Below are 19,554 nucleotides of genomic sequence, written 5' to 3'. Positions count from 1 at the left end.
ATGACTTGCACCGGGAGAGCATAGGCTTCTGTAGACATTAAAGTGAAACTCTATATGGTGTTTCCCCGAAAATGTGAATGGGTTTTATGATTTTATATAAATTTTCTCCCGAAAAATAACACTAGTGCTTATTTCCGGGGGGAGCCTTTCATTCATCAAAAACAAAATTATAAAGTAGAAAATTACGAGATTTTCAAATATACAAAAGTTGAAAACCGATATCCATTTACTTATAAATAACTTTTTCCTCTCTCACACGTCTTAGTTTAATCATTTAAACGTGTAGGAGAGATTTCTTGCTATCGACCATGTAAAAAAAAGTTCGCGCTATTGACTAGGTTTTAGGGAAGGGCTCATATTAAAATCATTTTCAAAGTTCAGACTCTTATTTTGGGGAAAGCAAGGTAGACCTAACCAAGCGTCTATTCGGCCATGCTGATGTTTCAGTTCGGTATAAAATATGCGGCATAAAAATACCTCAGTTACATGGTTAGTTAGTTTGTTATTGTATATTTAATGCTGATGATTAGTAAACCCATTGACAAAAAATAGTTGACTTCGTGCCAGAATATACGTTTTGCCAGATCCAACATAACCAAATTGCCATTGAACCACAGAGCCTATATTCCAAGTGTTGGCGTTGAAACAAGGCGGAATAAATCTTGGTATTGGATTCCCGTGGTCTTAGCCTGAACAATCGATCTTATAGTTTTATTCACAATATCTGTTATTATGTAAATGTTTATGCCCAAGTTATCGTTCCCGGAAATGGAATTTGCAATTTTAGCAGGAACGCCCCTTTACGATGTCTTATCGGATCGAAATAGTAAGTCTAGCTTCATTGTCTTTAGAAAACCGAATATTTGCAATTTGTCCGCAAACACGAGTCGTAGTATCGTTGATCCTCCCTGTGGCGGTGATTATAATAATGTAGCATTCGCATGTAGAGATTTGAACTTGTGGTCGGGATTGTATTCTCGGGTTTAAGCGCTAATATATGAATTATTTTAAGAACTGTCACCACCTCACCCAGAATGTAGAAAATTGGGTACTCCCGAAGTATGTGAGCCAAGATGGCGGACACCGGAACTTAGTATGTGTACCGGGTTAGGGTTAGGCCATAATTACAGGTACAAATACTACGGGAGTCACTTGGGTAGAGCCCGAACTCGTAATATAACTAAAAAAAGGAAAATGGGAATAAAATTATGGCCTAACCCTAACATGGTACGCATACCAGATTCCGGTGTCCGCCATCTTGGTTCACATACTTCGAGAGTACCGAAAATTGAGTTGGCAATGGCGAAACAAAAAATACCAATTTCTTACGACACTACTTTCTTGCATGCCGGTGGCTGCTTTCCAAAATTTTGCTTGCATTAAATCTTCGAGAATATCTCATGAAAGCTCTGCATCATGGCTCTTCCTGAATTACTTGTCCGGTTTCGCGATCGAAGTAAATTCAATTGGCTCAATAACTTCATTAGATTTATAAGGTTTCAAATCCTGGTGATATCGATGCAATTGAGAATAGATTTATTACTGAGGATTGAAAATATAATCCTGATATGAGAATTAATTTTGCTGATGGTTGAATTATTACATTTTTAAACTAAATTTCTAAAGCTTTTAGCCAGATTGGATAGATCGGAGCTTCGATGTCGCCGCTTTTAGATTTGGTTTTCGCGGGTTCCCTTTCTTTGTACAACTGTGCATTAGTTAATTCACTAATCACTTTGTTTGCAATTGTATTGCGTTGTTTGAATATTGAAAACCTGAAAAAATTGAATATTGAAAACTTGAATATTTTCATAAACCAATCCATAATTCGGGGTAAAGAACACAAGTACTATTGACTTTCAAATTTTGTTCCTGGCACTTCCCAATTATATTTATGCTTCTGCTTTATCGTAAGAAGAATTACGTAGCTTAGAGCCCTGTTTATCTCAAATAAAACTTCACCTTCAAAGACCCAAATTCCAAGTATCGTTTTATGCAACGCAAAACACGGGTTCATCAGAAATTCACGATCGCGCTGATTCATTGAATTTTATTGTTTAGATTTTGGCGCCTGTATGTAGGCTCGGAAAGGAGTCTGAACATTATTACAACCACAAAATAACATATACCAAACATGGGCGTTACTTAATCGTATTACTGGACGCTATTTATTACTGCGCCACACATGGAAGAAGGTTATATTGTTATTCCGCGAAAAACCATAAAGGCGTATAAATTATTCGCGACCCAGATATCGTAAATTTATTCTGTTGGCAGTCGTGTGTTCAGGCAGCTGTCTGATGGAGAGAGATTGAGGTGGCGAGAACATGTATCACGCCGATAAAAAGAACGTTAGGAGATTGTTGTATATTACTTTCATTCTTGCTGAGGACTCGCTAGGCTGAGGACTTAAAGTTGCGTCTCCTAATAGAAAATTGCGTTCTAGAACTCAGTCAGTCGGTAGTATATTTTTTCACATACCGAAAATATATAAACAGTAAGGTAAAATAGAAAATATAATGTATTTCAGCGTGAAGTGAGACGCGATAAACCAGTCATGGTTATTTAGCAGCGTTGCCTATCTTACTTAGAAGTTAGTCTTGTTATTGCCTTAAATTAGTTTTCAATTAGTCGAATTTGAAACCAAATGATGGAACTTATTGAGTGGGATAAGCTAAAGTAGCTACCTATTCCGCCCCCTGTATGCTTTTGTATTGGTAGATTCGAATGCGAGGATGTTGTAGCAAGAACACAGCGACTATTTTAAGTGATTCAAGTTTCTTGCTGCACGCTAACGCAAATGCATTTATGTAATGTTTTCCAGTCTCGTTACTTTCATTCTTGCTGAGGACTTCGCCAGGTTGGGGACATTAGTTTGCCTCCGAATGTTTGCGCGGTTTTATAATCTAATTTCGTTTCAAATAGCCTGATTTCGAATAAACTGTGACGTAGCTATTTGTTGGAGTTGCACGAGACTAACTATCATTCGTCGTTGTGCAGTACCTCTTTGTCTTGTGTGTATTGTACTAGAGTTTTGTTTGTATATTTTATGTCTGTTGTCCTACTATTTGACAGATGTCCTAAACTACAGCTATACTTGTTAGGGGTTCATGTCGCACATCTGTATCTTAGGCCAGCAAGGTATTGAATATGTATCCCGTCTCAGTTATACCGTTTAATTATTATGCAAATACTGTTCTATTTTTGAGGCAAATAAACATACATAGTTCGACGAAAAGTAATCTCGGGGTTAACAAACAATTTCGACTCGGGATTAAAAATAGACTTCAGACTTCAACCGCAGGAACAGGAACGTGGCCATGGGAATCGAGAGTCGGGAGTTCTGGAAATGTAAAAAATGCACTTTTTTGTATCATTCATAGCAATTTTTCGTAGCATGAAGCTCTTTCCAGACCCTCAAGACCAGTGGTCGGCAACCGCCGGGTCGCGGAAAGGTTACTACCAGTCCGCAGAAGAGTGACACAAAAACGGACAAGGCCCAAATAACACCTCTACAATCTAACAACCACAAACCTTACGACAAATGCGAATCTCGCATTGAACAGCATTAAAATAGATTACATAGCATCACCTTTGTTTTGGAATATATTTCCAACATAAATTATCCAACACGTCATATTTTTTACATAGGCTTAGTTCGTTTGTATAAGAGTGGTCCGCGAAAATTTTGGCCAGGCTTTTCCGGTCCGTTACTTAAAGAAGGTTGCTGACCACTGCTCAAGAAACCCACATTTCCTCCAACTCTCAGGCTGTTACGGTCTATGTTGGCAATTATAAATTTTAGCCCACATAGAAAATTCTTGGCTATGTCGCTGTGCAGGAGCATGTATGCATTGGCAAGAACATAGATATCAGTATTAAATTGTCCTTTTCTCGGATTTAAGAAATTTGTATATGAATATTTGCATTGTGAGAAGACTGGCGAAATGAAGTTGCGATTACTGACATGAATCGGAGGTATACATTATGAATTATATAGAATATAGATGACCGATATATCTTGGTATTCTTTGGTTATTTAAACACTATTATAGTATATAATGCATTACGGAATAAACAATGCTGGCAGAAGGAAGTTCCGATTACTGCACCACAACTGGCCGCAATAAACGATTTATGAAATATAATGACTCCCCGGGGACTAACTGTTTCGCGGTTTCTTTTCATTAATGGTATTTGACGGTTCGCGCCTAATGACGGAGAAATAATCAAAGGGCAGCCGCGTGAAATTCCCTGCGTGTTGTCGCAGACGTTTTGTCACTTCGCTCTGTTAAATTTTATGCTTGTAGTTTTTGTGTATTGTGTATCCATAGTTAAATCATTAATTCAATTTGATAAAACTATAAAATTAAAAACTCGGAGATCTACATCTAACAGTCATAGAGCTAGTTTGAATAATAAATTGTTTTCCATGTCGAATAATCGTTAAAACCTTTATAATAAAATATAAACTTTGGAATTTTAAAGGTCCCAGAGAAACGGACTTCTTACTTTACGAACGTTGCTGAGTAACACGTGTGTAAATATGAATTGTTTACGTCATACCAGTTCAAATAATATGATTTGTGACGAAACAATTAATATGGTCATTCTCTGAAATATGTTCATTAATTTTATGGTATGATATTGTGAAGTCACGTAATGCCTCTGCCTACTTATAAATTAAAATTTAATAATGTTGTCACCGATAAGAACCATGATATGGAGTAATATTTAATTTCTGAATAGTGAAAAACGATGACCGAATTTGGTGAATTATTTGCTTTAATTATTTAGGTGACTCATATACAATGCTGAGAAAAATTTAGTATGACGATTTAATTTTAAAGAGAATAATATTACTTTATTCGAAGCTATATTCATGCTTTTTATCGATATGATAAAGTTATCACTTAATACCTATTTCAGATTGACTTTTTATCGTGTATTTTGGATAAGGATATATCTGTATAGTCAGAGTTTGGGGCTCCCGAAGTATGCGAACCAAGATGGCGGACATCGGAATGTAATACGTGTACTAGGTTAGGGTTAGGCTATAATTTTAGGTATAAATACTACGGGAGGCTCTTGGCTAGTCTTCGAACTGATAATAGGACTAAAATAAGGAAAATTGGAAAAAAATTAACGCCTAACCCTAACCTGTTACCCATGTTACGTTCCGATGTCCGCCATCTTGGTTCGCATATTTCGGGAGCACCCAGAGTTTTTATTAATTGCCTTATGCTGTAATTTTTTAGTTTCATTTAATGGGTTTGGTGATTTGATTTAGATTGTTTGGATAGTTTTTATGAAATATTTTCATAACTGGAGTTCGAACAAGACATTTTTACTTTTATACTTGGCCATTCTTTAATCATTAATGAACTTGCTGTTTCATATTTTTTGCAAGTTATTTCAGTTGGTATTGTTGCTGGTAGATGCAGATATACAATTACTATATACAATTAGTGGGACTCCCGAAGTATGCGAACCAAGATGGCGGACATCAGAATGTAATATGTGTACTAGGTTAGGGTTAGGCCATAATTTTAGGTATAAATACTACGGGAGGCTCTTGGCTAGTCTTCGAACTGATAATAGGACTAAAATAAGGAAAACTGGAAAAAAATTATCGCCTAACCCTAACCTGTTACCCATGTTTACGTTCCGATGTCCGCCATCCTGGTTCGCATACTTCGGGAGCACCCAATTAGTTTACTAGATACATTGGAATAAGGCATATGTATTGCAGTACGTCTGTTTTGCAATAATTCGTGATTGGATAGGCCGCCGGAAACGTGACAGATCTCTTTGTGACCAGTGGGTTAGCGATTCGCAATGCCTTGTTCTAAATAATCGGTCACTGACACTCAAAAGGAGTTAATTTTTAAAAAGCCCCGATTAATTCTGAATTGTCGTTTCCTGTCTTTGAATTCTTGAAAATGCTATGATCATAGTCATAGAGTACGTACGGTCATAACCATTTTAAATGATATATTCAGTAATATAAACAACACGGAATTCAATATAAATGCAAATGTATGACGTAAATCTGTGGAGGTTCTGTGGTTTTATTGTTTAAAATTAGAGACGTATGGGTGACCTGAATGATAAATGGCTTGAATGAATCGAAAACTTCATGTCAGATTTACGTATTATTCAAGGTCGAAATTAATTTACATGAAATCCCAGAATGATTTGAATGACTTGTTCGATCCGTGTTTAAAAAAACCGTCTGTAGCCCGCTTCCAAGCGATAATGCGAACAATCTAACTGAAAAAATGGCGCTCCAGAAGTGTACCTCCAATAGGGAGGTAAGTAATTTATTTTTTCGCCTATTTTACATCAAGTTGTGTTAAGGGACTGAAGCCTATGGCTATGGCAGAGGGGATATTCACTTGGCTAACACAGACAGTCCCCGAACTCGTAACAGAACTAAAATAGGGAAATTCGGAATTAAATTATGTCTCAACCCTAACCTGGTACACAGACTTCGGGAGTACCAAAAAGGTTTATTTTTTCTCGCTGGGTTGAAAACTTCATTTGCAATTCGTTGATATGTCTTTCGAGATTTCATAGGATTTATTAAAAATGTAAACATTTCGGTGAAAATAATATTCTCTATAATACGTTTTAAGAATGGCGCCTATATTCACTTTAAATTATACCAGGTCGAAATTAATCTATCTAAATCCCAAAATATTTGAAATATTTACATTTGAACAAAGACAACCCTACTTACTACGATTCGTGTTTAGTTGATCAAAAATTACGGTTCTTAAAAACCACAAGTTGTGTTCAATTTATAGGTTGATAACTGTTCTGAACGATAATGCAAACCATCTTCCTAAAAATAAAACCATTGTTATTCAGAATATATCTGTACCTAGGGCAGGGCCTAGGGCGCAGCAAAAAATAACAGAAATTCAAACGCGATTAACAAAGTGAAATACGTTGCGGCGCTGTTAATAACCTCTCTGGCCTTGGAGTAATTTTCAGTGGATGTAAGTGTCGACTCTCTTCCTACTGCTTCCATTAAACTCCGAATATCTCGTATTCAAGTCATTTGATTCGACGAAAATAGTCGGAAACTTTTACTCAGTAAATTTTACCTTTTTATTAACGTTGTTGACGCAAGTGAAGGAGATATATCAATGAAAACCAATTTTTTTAATCAAATATATTTTATAAAAGACCCACTGGTGGTCGTAGACTTAACAAAAACGTAATGCGGTCGTCTATAGAAAAAAGGTTGTACACCCCTGACCTAGGGTATATGATTAGTGCTTAGCACGATTTACTAATATCTACTGGTTTCCATCCAATTCTCAATACAACTTTCCCTCGTCTTTTATTATTTAGTCGTTTAATATTCCATCAAATGTCCGATACTAACTTTATTTACTTTCTGTGTTTGCTTTAAGTACGAGCGAATGTTACACATGTGCTTAATATTTACTATTTCGATCAGTTAAAATCGTTAAGTACATTCATTCGATGTTTTCGTGTTATTGGAGAAATGGGAATTTGATTTTTTTATAGACACAAATTCATCTTTTTATGAGGGCCTATTTACTCTTACAGTAAGCTGTAAGTGGGTGCTTGTTTAGATACTTGTTTGGAGTGAATGTTTAGGAACAGTCCGTACGTAAGACTACATGTTATAAGTATGCAAGTTTGCTGCAAAACTGGTTAGTAACAGCCCTATTGACAATTCAATCGTGGTACTAGCGTTCTGCATTAGTTAAAAAATTATAATATTTGCGATGAGAAGCTAGAATTCTGGAGTGCAGACAGTGGTTAGTGAATTACGTACATGGAATGACAAAGAAGGATGTATCTGTGCGCGGGCTGATGTAAAACAGTGGGTACTCCCGAAGTATGTGAACCAAGATGGCGGACACCGGATCGTAATATGTGTACCCGGTTAGGGTTTGGTCATAACTTTATTCTAATTTTTCCTTATTTTAGTTCTATTACGAGTTCGGGGACTAAGCCAAGCGACTCCCGTAGTATTTGTACTTGAACGTATGGTCTTCTAACCCTAACCTGGTACTTAAACTACGTTCCGGTTTCCGCCATCTAGGTTCACATACTTCGTGAGTACCGAACAGTGTGTGTAGGTTCAAGTTATCTTCTGGGCTAGAATAGATATCAAACTTTGTAAGCATCGACATAAATTATTATTCGCGTTAAAATTGGGTGAGCTGCCGAGCCAGAAGGATTTCGGTAAGTCTATACATCGGAAGACCCTACTTTAACTATTAACAGAACCTTATTACTTATTATTAGTCATTATCCAAAAGATACAAATACGCCTTTCAGTAAGGTAACTTTGGTTAACTATTTAACTTCGGAATCCCGTAGTTACTATTTTATGAATGACTTCAGTGTTTGGTTTTCAAGATTTAAGCGACTTTGCGGCGACTTTGAAATTGATTTATGACTTGTGAATTTATTTGTTTTACGTGCAAAAAATCTGGTTAAATTTTATGATATTTATTAGAATAGTCCAGTGCGTTATCTAAATCAGAAATAAAGTACAAATACACACCTAGTTAGTAAGCAGATTAGAATAGCGATTTAAGTAGCGTTTACCTACAGACGTTCGTTTAAATTTATTTGTATTACGTGAAAAATGGTGAAATTTTGTGATATACAATAGAATATTCGAGTGTTTATCTAAATTAAAAAGAAAGAATGTTGTGCAACAGGCGCCCACGGGCCATATCCCGGCCATTTAGTGTTGCCCTTGTCAACATTACGATTTCCCCATCAAGCGCAATATCCTAATCCGAGAATTTATGTGTAAAAAGTCCCTCACGTGAGTAAAAATGCATATTGTTTTTTGCTCTTGTCGCTGCTTCAAATCTTTGGTCGTTTTGCCCGGTGTCTTTATGACTTCAAGGCTAAGCAAACAATAGCCGCATTCTCGTCTTTTGCCTTTTCCCGCATGGATAAACTTTTTGTGTGGCCCGGTTAGATGTCTGAAGTTGGTTATGTGGCCCGCCGACAAAAAATGTTGCACACTTCTGGTATAATAAGTACACACTTTGTTAATAAGCAGTGTAGAACAGCGGTTTCAGCACATCGTTTACTTGTAGAAGTCCATGTACTTCATTTGGTATTCCCGTAGCCGTTATATGTGTAGGTTAGGGTTAGGCCATACTTTATTCTGATTTTCCTTATTTTAGTTTCATTACGAGTTTGGGACTGTCTGTGTTAGCTAAGTGAATATACCCCCTGCCCATAGGTTTCAGTCCTTTTACACAACGTGGTGTAAAATAGGCGAACTAAATTAGTTACCTCCATATTGGTACACACACTTCTGGAGCACCCAAATGTCTATATAATTTCTGTTAAATATTGTGCAAGTCTGTCACAGTTCAGCGACAAACTGTGGGGTTACGCCCTGTAAAGTGTCATGTACACTGACCAGAGAATCAATTCCATTTAGAAATATTAACTCTTCGCAAATATTTGTTTCTAGCTACCTTTATTCGAGTAAAATAACGTTTTGTTCTCGTGGAATGTTCGGTACTCCCCTAGTGTATGTACCAGGTTAGGCTATAATTTTATTTCGATTTTCTTTATTTTAGTTCTATTACGAGTTCGGAGATTGTCTGTGTTCGCCAAGTGAATATACCCCCTGCCCATAGGTTTCAGTCCTTTTACACAACTTGATGTAAAGTAGGCGAACAAAATTAGTTACCTCCATATTGGTACACATATTTCTGAAGCGCAGTAATTTGAACTATTATTGGACACGTCAATGTACATAACGATCGTTTCAATAGTATGTTGTTGTTCTTGTCTTCCTTCTCCTTCGTCGTGATAAAATCGCTTCTCTCTCCGGACCAATTGCTTTGAAATTTTCAGTGGTTAAAAATCGATTTTTTTTTTGCCAGAAGGCTATTACTTTAAATTATTTCAAAAATGTGTGGACTTCCAAGAAATTAGTTTTTTATGTATCAGAAGGAAAAATAGCGACACCTTGTGGCGTGTCCATATATTTGAGCATATCTCTCTTGTTTTATTGATGATTACGCATTTCCACGAGGTGGTACGATTTAATCATTGATTCCTAGAATATAATTTACTCATTTATCAAAGAAGATTTATTTTATTTGTCAATTGAAAATCAAATAAATAAAATTTAATCTACGAATAAATAAGCTTATTATAATTTATAATTTTTAATCAAATAAAAGATTGATGAGTACATATTTGCGTCTCTTTGATTACATCGATTATTATTATTAGGTGTAAATAATCTATCTGATTTGTACTTTATTATTACATTGTTCCTATATTGCTATTCGCTTTGAACAGCTGTGAGAATATAAATCGTTTTTAAATTTAAAATTAGTGCTAAGATATTGAATTTTACACAAGGGGTAAGGAGCGAATGACTTAGTATAAGTTATTTAGTTTCTATTCATTTTTTTGATGACGTTTGTCTGTATAGACCAGAAGTTCTTCAACTTTCATTTTTAGTGGCTCACTTTCGTTGCCTAAAAAATCTGTGGCCCAATTACTTTCATATGCAAGGAAAAAACTACAAAAATAAAATCTTTTTGCAAAGATAGGCCTTTCCAATTTAAAAATCAAAATGAGAATTACCATTCATAGCAAAAAACAGCATTATCATTTATTTTTAATACAATCCAATTTAACTAATTTATCAAGTCTAACAATTAATATATTTGTGGACCTAGTAATGTTTCTGAGGCATAAGCCTGATAGCGCGCAGGTATGATAAATAATGTAAAAAAGATAAAGAAGGGATTATCATGACCTAAACCAGTGGTCGACAACCACCGGGCTGTTACTACCGGTCCGCAGAAACGTGACACAAAAAACGGACAATGTCCTAATAAAATGTTTAGTTGATTGATAATTAGTTGAAAAGAGTATTTGCGATTCATAGGGTACTTCGGCAGTCGTTTGGGCAATACTACTAACTGAATACCCCAGCATTGCAGAAAAGCTTTACATGCATTTTTACATTTATGTGAAGTCGGGTTTTTAAAATTGACAACTACAAAATCGCAGTAGGCTGAACGTAAAAAACACATTACTTGAATAGCATCACATTCATTTTTGATATATTTTTTAATATCTATCCTAACATATATAATTTATTATATACATGAGCTTATTCCGTCTGTACAAGGTGGTACGCCAAAAATTTTGGTCAAGCCTTACCGGTCTATCGCCGAAAAAAGGCTGCCGACCACTGGCCTAAACCCTTTACCCCACTTTTTGGGGGTGCCCTATTTATCCCGTTGGACCTATCTATGTTGGTATTGAAGGTCAACTAAACTTAATTCACACCCCATGCCCCCTACCTTACCCGAAGTTAAAATTTCGGTTTTCTAAAGCAAAACATCGCCGTGTGTATAATAAATTTTTTTTAAAACCTTGTTCATGTTGAATATATTAAAAAAGCGCAGTCTTCAGTTTTCACCTCGGTTTGACATTTGCTCTAAATTGAATTATATACTGGCACAGTTTAAATCTATTCAGATTATAGAATTGTATGTTTATGATCGGGTTTAAAAATCAATCATCACTTTCGATTATTTATTTACAAATGGTATTGAAATACAAATTAGACAATACGGAATATCGATTTACAATTACGCTAATAAACACAACCAATCTAGTAATGCTGACATGTTTTGAATAGAATAATTGATCACGGTGGAAATAATCTTATTTGTTATTTTACTATATTACTTTTGTTGCATTGATTTTTCTCATACATATTCAATTAAAAAAAATAATTGCAAGGTCCCTCAACTAGGATCGGAGAGAGTAATAATAGAAGGGTTAAAAAGGTTGCTTTTTAATAAAGGGTGAGCCGAAAGTAGGATTGCAGCAAACGCACACAAATGATAGAGTAACTGTAACTTGGGATAAAAAATGTCTGCCAGTCGCCTGCCTAGCTTGTGAACAAATTTAAAAAAAAAAATCATGGCTTATGGGTGACGTCTATGGTGTGCTTCAATAAATCGCTTTCGATTATTTTTTAACGAATTGTATTGAAATACAAATTAAACAATACAATCATTATATCGATTTAGAATTGCGCTAATAAACATAACTAATCTAGTATTGCTTACTTCTATTGAATAGAATAATTGATTGCGATGGAATCTTATTTGAGATAATGAGTGTATGTACTTCTGAATATTTTGAATTACCGGCTGTTGATACATACTCTCAGCTGGTCTCGTGTTGATTAATGTACCACTCGATAAGACATTGAGCCGAAAGTAGTCTTATGTATAAAGGTGTTTACTGATGTTAAAATTAGTATTTGACTAACAAAAATGAAAAAAAAAAATAGGAAACCATGTTGCGCCTTAGTTTGAGGTATATTTCGTAATAGTATTTTGTGAGGTAAATGTTGAATTGAATTTTAATAAATTTACTGTAATATTCATTGATTTTTCGCACGTATAAATAAAAATTCATCTCGTTTGCTCATGTCATACTTACAGTTATCACCGACAAATAACCGTATACCCTACCACTTCTGCCCCGCCCTGTGTGTGCAAAGTTGAGTCGAACCTGAGACGGTGACGTTCGCTTGGCAAGTTTTAAAAATGGTTCATAAAGATGAAAGTAATTTTATACAATTTTAAAGAAATCATTCTTATTAAATTGACTCAGATAATTGAGAAGCGTCTTTTTCAAAAGCGGATTTAAAAGCAATATCGCAGTTTCGACTATGCAAATTTTAAGAGCAGTGTGCAGCAAAACCCTTGACATAACATAAAATAATCGCCTTTGTTATTTCTACAGCCTCCATGCATTGTGCACATACGGATCCATCTTCGCAATCGCGTAGTGAAGACATAGGGAGTTGAAAATATAGAAAATGCTAAAAAAGTTTTACATTCGGCGATTTGAAATGTGAAAAATACAATTTCCTGTACAGAACAAATTTGTGCAGCTTGGAACGCTGACGACTATTGAAAACCCGGACTCGATAGCTTTTACGGTTCAACTTGGCAATTAGAAATTTCATACCCCCACCCGCGTCTCTGAAAATTCTTCCCTACGCCTCTGGTAATAGGTTCACATTATTTTTAACAATAGTATTTTTATGTCTTTTATTTTAACCGCAGATACCAAACACCGTATGAGAAGCATTGCAACACTGCCAGAAAAAATATTTTCTGGGGCCTCGCTTCGTCATCTTTACGAGTTTCATATAGGCATTTGTTTGCAAATCTCTCGCATGTTTTGATAATTTCTCTAGCAGTACGGACAGTGGGAAATTGAGTACTTGACGATAATGTGAAGTGACCCCATTTACCAGCTGTGATTACTTAATATTACGTCACCTGGTAATGAGTGGGACCGCGATACTTTATCAAATTCTAAAAGTATTTCCACAATTTTTAAATCGCCCAAAACTCGTAAATTTGGTCCAAAACAGAACATAACTTTCAAAAACTCAAATTGATTTGTGTGTTTTATTTACATAACTGGCAAATGGGCTTTTAGAAAAGTTCATTCGAGCAAAGTCGTCTGAAACTGCGCATTTGTATTAACTGGTTGGTAATCGTAACCACAGTTTATGACAATAACAAAATTACCAAAGTGTTTCCTATTTTTCCGATGGGGGATCCATATGCGAATCATGCAAAGATGCTGTAAAAGTGAAGTTGATTGTTTTAAGTGGTTCGATAGTATTGCTGCACAGTAACACAGAGTATTTCTATAACGATTTGTATGACCGAAATCAGATTTCTTCAAATAAGCATATTTCAACAGCGCCAAAGAATGCGATGACAAGCCTATGAATGCATTCTCAAGAATGTGTCGGTCATCAGTTGATAAATATTATTTAATTTGTGAGATTTCAATGCCTCTAATGAAATTATCACTAACGTTCATTATGACTATATACCCTATTTTAGATGAAGATTTATCAGAGCATTCACATAAAAATTTCTAAAACTGCTGATAGGTTATAGCAAAAGCTTTATAATTCTGTAGCTTTGTTGCTGTCGTTCTTTCATTTAGATTTCAGGATTGAATTATTTTAACTGATCCAATTCTTGTAGTTTCAAAGGGAATTTTCCGCAATTCGTAACACGAGATGCTTTTTCTTGAGCTTATCTTTGGGTAAAACCTTTTAAATCCAGACAATACTGAGAGATCTACCGATATATAATGTTGTCTAAACCGTCGAGAGAGGAAAGTAATCACTGAGTCAAAACGGTCTAAAAGCTACAATTTTGTTGAAGCGCGGTTGAGAAAAGGGCGATATTTTTGTAAATTTTTGAAAGAAACAAAACGCATTCATGCGTGTCCAGGTTTTAAATTTTTTCTCTCTCCTTTTTGTGAAAATAGGAGAGATACCGAATCGGATTCATATTTATGTCTTCATTTCATTATGTAATATGTACGACTCAAGCCAGACATAAGCTTTTGACTATAATTTTCTTTCGTATCATGCCTGTTTAATACTCGCGTTCGAGTTAAATGACGACCTTCTTCGACGCGGTTGTTTGCCGGACAGGTATTTTTCATCTAGGCGTGGTAGTGCCATGAATATATTGTTCGGCTCTACCACTGAGGGTTCTGTGGTTAACTGATATAGCATGTGTTTCTAATCAATTCAAGTTGTGTAATTACGCGCCGGTTTTATCACGTGGTTTAGAAAAGGGGGTTTCAATTATGTATGAGATAGTTGTATGAAGCATGTGAAACAACGTGTTTGATTAGCTGTTACGAAGACATCTGTCTTATGTAGCAATGACAGTTGGAAATTGTACTCTATGAGCGGGAATCAAGTTAAAAAGTGGGAGTATGTAGCATTTTAGCCTTATTAGTATTGGTTCTCACGGGCCTGCATTCGTAAAGAAATAACTTCACATAATTTAAGGTTAGTTTGTTGAAACGTTGCAGAAATAGCTCTTTATAATGGTAGTTTTCATCCGGGAATATTCCATGAATATTGCCTTTCATTATAATTTATTAGTGCTTTCAATTTATGTATGAAAAGTCGGCTCTATGTAAAGGGTGTTTATCAACATTAAAAAATCGTCGGTGGACGATTGAATGATTATTAGTTAAACGTTGTGTAGCAAGTCCCGCGAGCCAAGTGATGTTTATATTTATGCGCTTTCATTGTCAACAAATAGGTACATTCGACAGGAACCCTGGGTTTCTGCGCGCAAGAGAGGAAAATCAGCAATACATTATATCAGTTGGGTTTAGGCGAGACTAACTTAACTACCTTTCCTCGCGCTGCGCATTTGCGTGAGTGGATTATATTACGTTTCATTGGGGTTCACCTCTGGGCGCTCCAGAAGTGTGTGTACCAATATGAAGGTAACTAATTTTGTTCGCCTATTTTACATCAAGGTGTGTAAAGGGACTGAAACCTATGGGCAGGGGGATATTCACTTCTGCACTTGGCTAACACAAACAGTACCCGAACTCGTGATAAAACTAAAAGGAAAAACGGAATAATATTATGGCCCAAGGAATAAACTTCTTTCCGTTATTTCGTTCCAAGTTCGTATCTAGGGCATAATTAAGCAAATTTGAAAAGTCAAAAGTTCAAAATAAAGAGTCCGAGATATACAACATCTTGGGATAAATTAGGGATGAGATAAGCAGAATGCGTAATCTCTCACGCTGATCTGTTGCAGTCGGAACGTTGATCAAACACAGATTGCATGTGAGATGTGACGCACGGGACCTACCAAGATCGCTTGATTTGGGTAACAAAATATGTGGTAAGCTTACTGTTGCTGCAGATTTTTTTGGGGGGTTGACTTTTTGCCAATGTATGCAAATGAAAATCTATTTAGAAAAAAAATGGCTCAACATTATAAGCTCCGCACCCACCGGAGTATCGTTATTTATTTTATCAAGATTCTACCTAAACAATAAAACGAGAATATCGGTCAGAGACCGAAGACTTATCGATCGAAAGTTAGGGGATCCCCCAAAACAGCGCTCTTACTCCATAGTGACACCTTGTGTCCCATCACTAATTAATTAATAACTCGCTAATTATACGACATAATTCGCCCAAAATCAATAGGCTTCTGGTCCGAGATAAGATGAACGTTTTCGTGAGATATCGCGTGCATCTAACAGACAAACAGACAGACATATCAACTTACTTACCGATTCAAATCGATAAGTAAAAACGTTATGTCTCAAAACGAGGTTCGGTTCTGATTCTGTCGGACTATGTATGAGCGAGCTGTATTTGATAGGTGACTGAAAAAATAACATGGGGTTCCATTCATTACTGCTTCATATCTAATTCTGAGGCTTCGTGAGTCATGACTATCGTTTTATAATGACGGATTGGATTTTTAAATATTCTTTATCTGCTATAAGTTAGGCATCAGTATTGTGGATTATATAAATTAGCAAGCAACGCTCAAATTATATCGGCCATTCGTGTACATAGAATGCAGGAAGTGCAGGCATTTCTTACCTGGCATTTTTATGAAAATCACGAAGCCTTATGTCGTACCGTCACACTGACGATAATATGGCGTTATGATAAAAAACTGACGTCATCGTACATGACGTGTCGTTGCAATAATTCCCTGATATAGAGATGACATAGTCTAACAGCCCCCTAAGGATGGTGAATAAAATAATACAATTCTCGTAATTTCTACCTCATCGGCTTCTATATATAGTTCATTGAATATGTTTATTGTTGTTTTGAATCCACATTCAACATACAAAGACAATTTAATAACTCGTGACATCTTTTATTCGCTCATGCAATAAAATTTATAGCTCTTTTCAACTTCTGCATTAATTTTATGTGAATTTGCGACATTTGAAATCTCTTCGGTTTAAAATTTATTGCTTTGTATTTTTATGCTCGGAATGAAACATAAAAATACTCGTAAAATATCTGCTCGATTGAATTACGGAGAACAAAGTACTTCTCCAGGCTATACGTGCATAACTGGTGAGGAACAAACTAAATAGTTAAACTGACGTTTTGACTGTATATATGCAGACCAACTTCGTCAGCCCAATTCCTGTTATACCAGCATGCAAAACTATGAATTAGCATGGCTGTAAGTAGCCTATCCCTGAACTACGGCGTGCCCATAAAGTCCCTTTACAATTTCAATTTTGTTATGAAGTCAGTTCTCAATATATCCTAACCAGGTTTGTTGTTTTTAAATCAGTAATTTTTCAAGTATTTTTTACTTCATTTATTAATACATCTGTGAGGGCCAAAACAATATATGGTATTGATAAATTCCATTTACAATATTGAAAAAAGTTCAGACTTCATGGACACCCTATAATATAATTAAGCTAACGTTTCGAGTGTCTATATACAGACAGGCTTCGTCGAAGAAATGCTTCTTGCTAGTTTAGCATGCATTGCTGCAAAAAACAAGGTGCAAAGTAACCCGTCGTTGAAATACTTGTTACCAATTGCCAAACATCTGAATTTAAAGTTCTGCTCATTTCATTCATCGCTAAACAAATTTAATTCTGCATCGATCACCTTTTTCATGGCCGAGAAATTCATGCTCTTTTAAACGAAACGCTCTAGAATTCAATTTGTGAAAGTGTGACGGCCGTGGAAATATGCCATATTTAATCTTCATTGATAACTGATTGATAGATAATAGTACATGTGTACTGAAGTCAAATAAATCTTAATTACTAACACTTAGCAGGTTCACAGAATTCATCATTTTTCGGCTGCAACTGGGATATTCGGTGAAGGTTGTATGAAATCGACGTTAGTATATATTTAAGAAGTGAATGCTTGAGTTTGTAAGAAATGGGCATTGAAACTACACTAGATGGAATATAGAATTCGAGTGGGATCTTCGTAGCGAACAGCACAAAATCTGGACAAAATGGTGCATTTTGCTTAGTAAATGAGTAATGTAGTAGACGGGTATAGAAAAAACTTTCTACAAGCTTTCAACCTTTATTTGCGTTATCAATCGTCTAGATTAGGTTGGCTATGGTTCTGAAATCAAGTAAATTTCTACGAAAAGACGACTAAACAGGTTCTTAGATTACAGCTTCCTCTTTGTTCGGATTACATTTTCTTTGCATTTTGCCAGTAATTACTCAAACCGGCTCGAATACACCTGAAATAATGAACTTACAACATGTGCGAGATTTTCTCTTAAATATTTCAATGAAATAACATGAGCATATAGGCTGACCCGGTAATTAATTCGCCGTATAATTGTCGCATTATAATAACTAAGGATCGTATCGCATGTTTCTAATCGTCCCGTTGAGTTTGCATTGTTAAGAATAGATAGAAGTAATTATTACCATATGGCGTAGACTTGAAGGCTTAAAAATACGAGCGTTCTAAATTGGTACATCGCCGCGGGGGATGAAATCTTGCATCCTATGAATGATTTACGCTGGAGTTAGTTTAATCGTATATAGATTATCTGGTTATTTTACGCTGAAAGTTAAACGGTTATGAAGGAAACCACTGCGTGAATGTCAAAGTACGTTGGGTATAGCAAGGTGAATAACTAAGTACAATTCAGACAGACTTAGTACAGGTAGCTGAAGTGTCAGTAATAATCAGTAATTTATTTCTTTATCATACAGTACTGAAAAATCGAATTATGCATGCCGTATACAAATTGAAAAAATAAAAAAATCGTAATTCAGGGTGAAATCAGACGCTGAAAAACAATTCTGGGTATCTAAAAAACGAGCAAAACGCAAGTTAAGTCAGCAAGGTGAATAGCTGAGTCCAACAGATAGATGCAGTCCAGGTAGCAGAAGGTGACGTGTTAAAGAAGGAGAGATATTTTTGTTAGTATTGTAAGCAGGGCGTTAATCTCGTAAGCCAGATATTTTGGTACTTTACTATTCTTTCGCCATTCGCCACCACCGATTCTTTCCGTTTGTCTTAAGTTAGGATAAGTTGGGTATACCAAAAGATTAGGTCAAACTAGCATAAGATAAACAGAATGAAAGAGAATAAATAAGAAAATTAGTGGTGAATCAGTCACGTCAATTCGTAACCTTAGTCTAATTATTACCTAATTTCTATTGCTATCTGTCATGGTTTCATATATCGTTTTGGAGAGCATGGTTTTTCGTTTGTGATTTGGGTGAACAAAATGCACAATATTAAATATAGTTGTCTCTATCGAAGTTTGTATTAGCAAGGACATTATTCACATTGTCGGCAATAAAATATGGGATAAATTATTTTACATTTTTCAAGTGATTACGAAATCTCTCTTTTCGATTTACCCGAGGCGAAATTTAGTCCGATTATTGATAAGCTATATTTCCAGTCTGCTACAGCAAAAGCAACAGAAACATTTACCTTCTTAAATATAAACCACTATAGAAAGCAATCTGATTCATAACGGTTTGCAGTCATTCTTTTTCTAAGCATATCGAGTCACTGAATTCAAGGAACATGACATTTTGGAACCAAATTGGCCAAATAACAAACTCCAAAAAGCAGCGGAATTTTTTACTTTTTCGAGTATAGAAACCAGGCAGATAAGTGAGTCACCGATTAAACGC

This window comes from Styela clava, chromosome 4 (assembly GCF_964204865.1).
Source record: "Styela clava chromosome 4, kaStyClav1.hap1.2, whole genome shotgun sequence".
NCBI lineage: Eukaryota > Metazoa > Chordata > Ascidiacea > Stolidobranchia > Styelidae > Styela > Styela clava.
The sequence above is the reverse complement of the archived record's forward strand: the minus strand, read 5'-3'. Positions refer to the sequence as shown.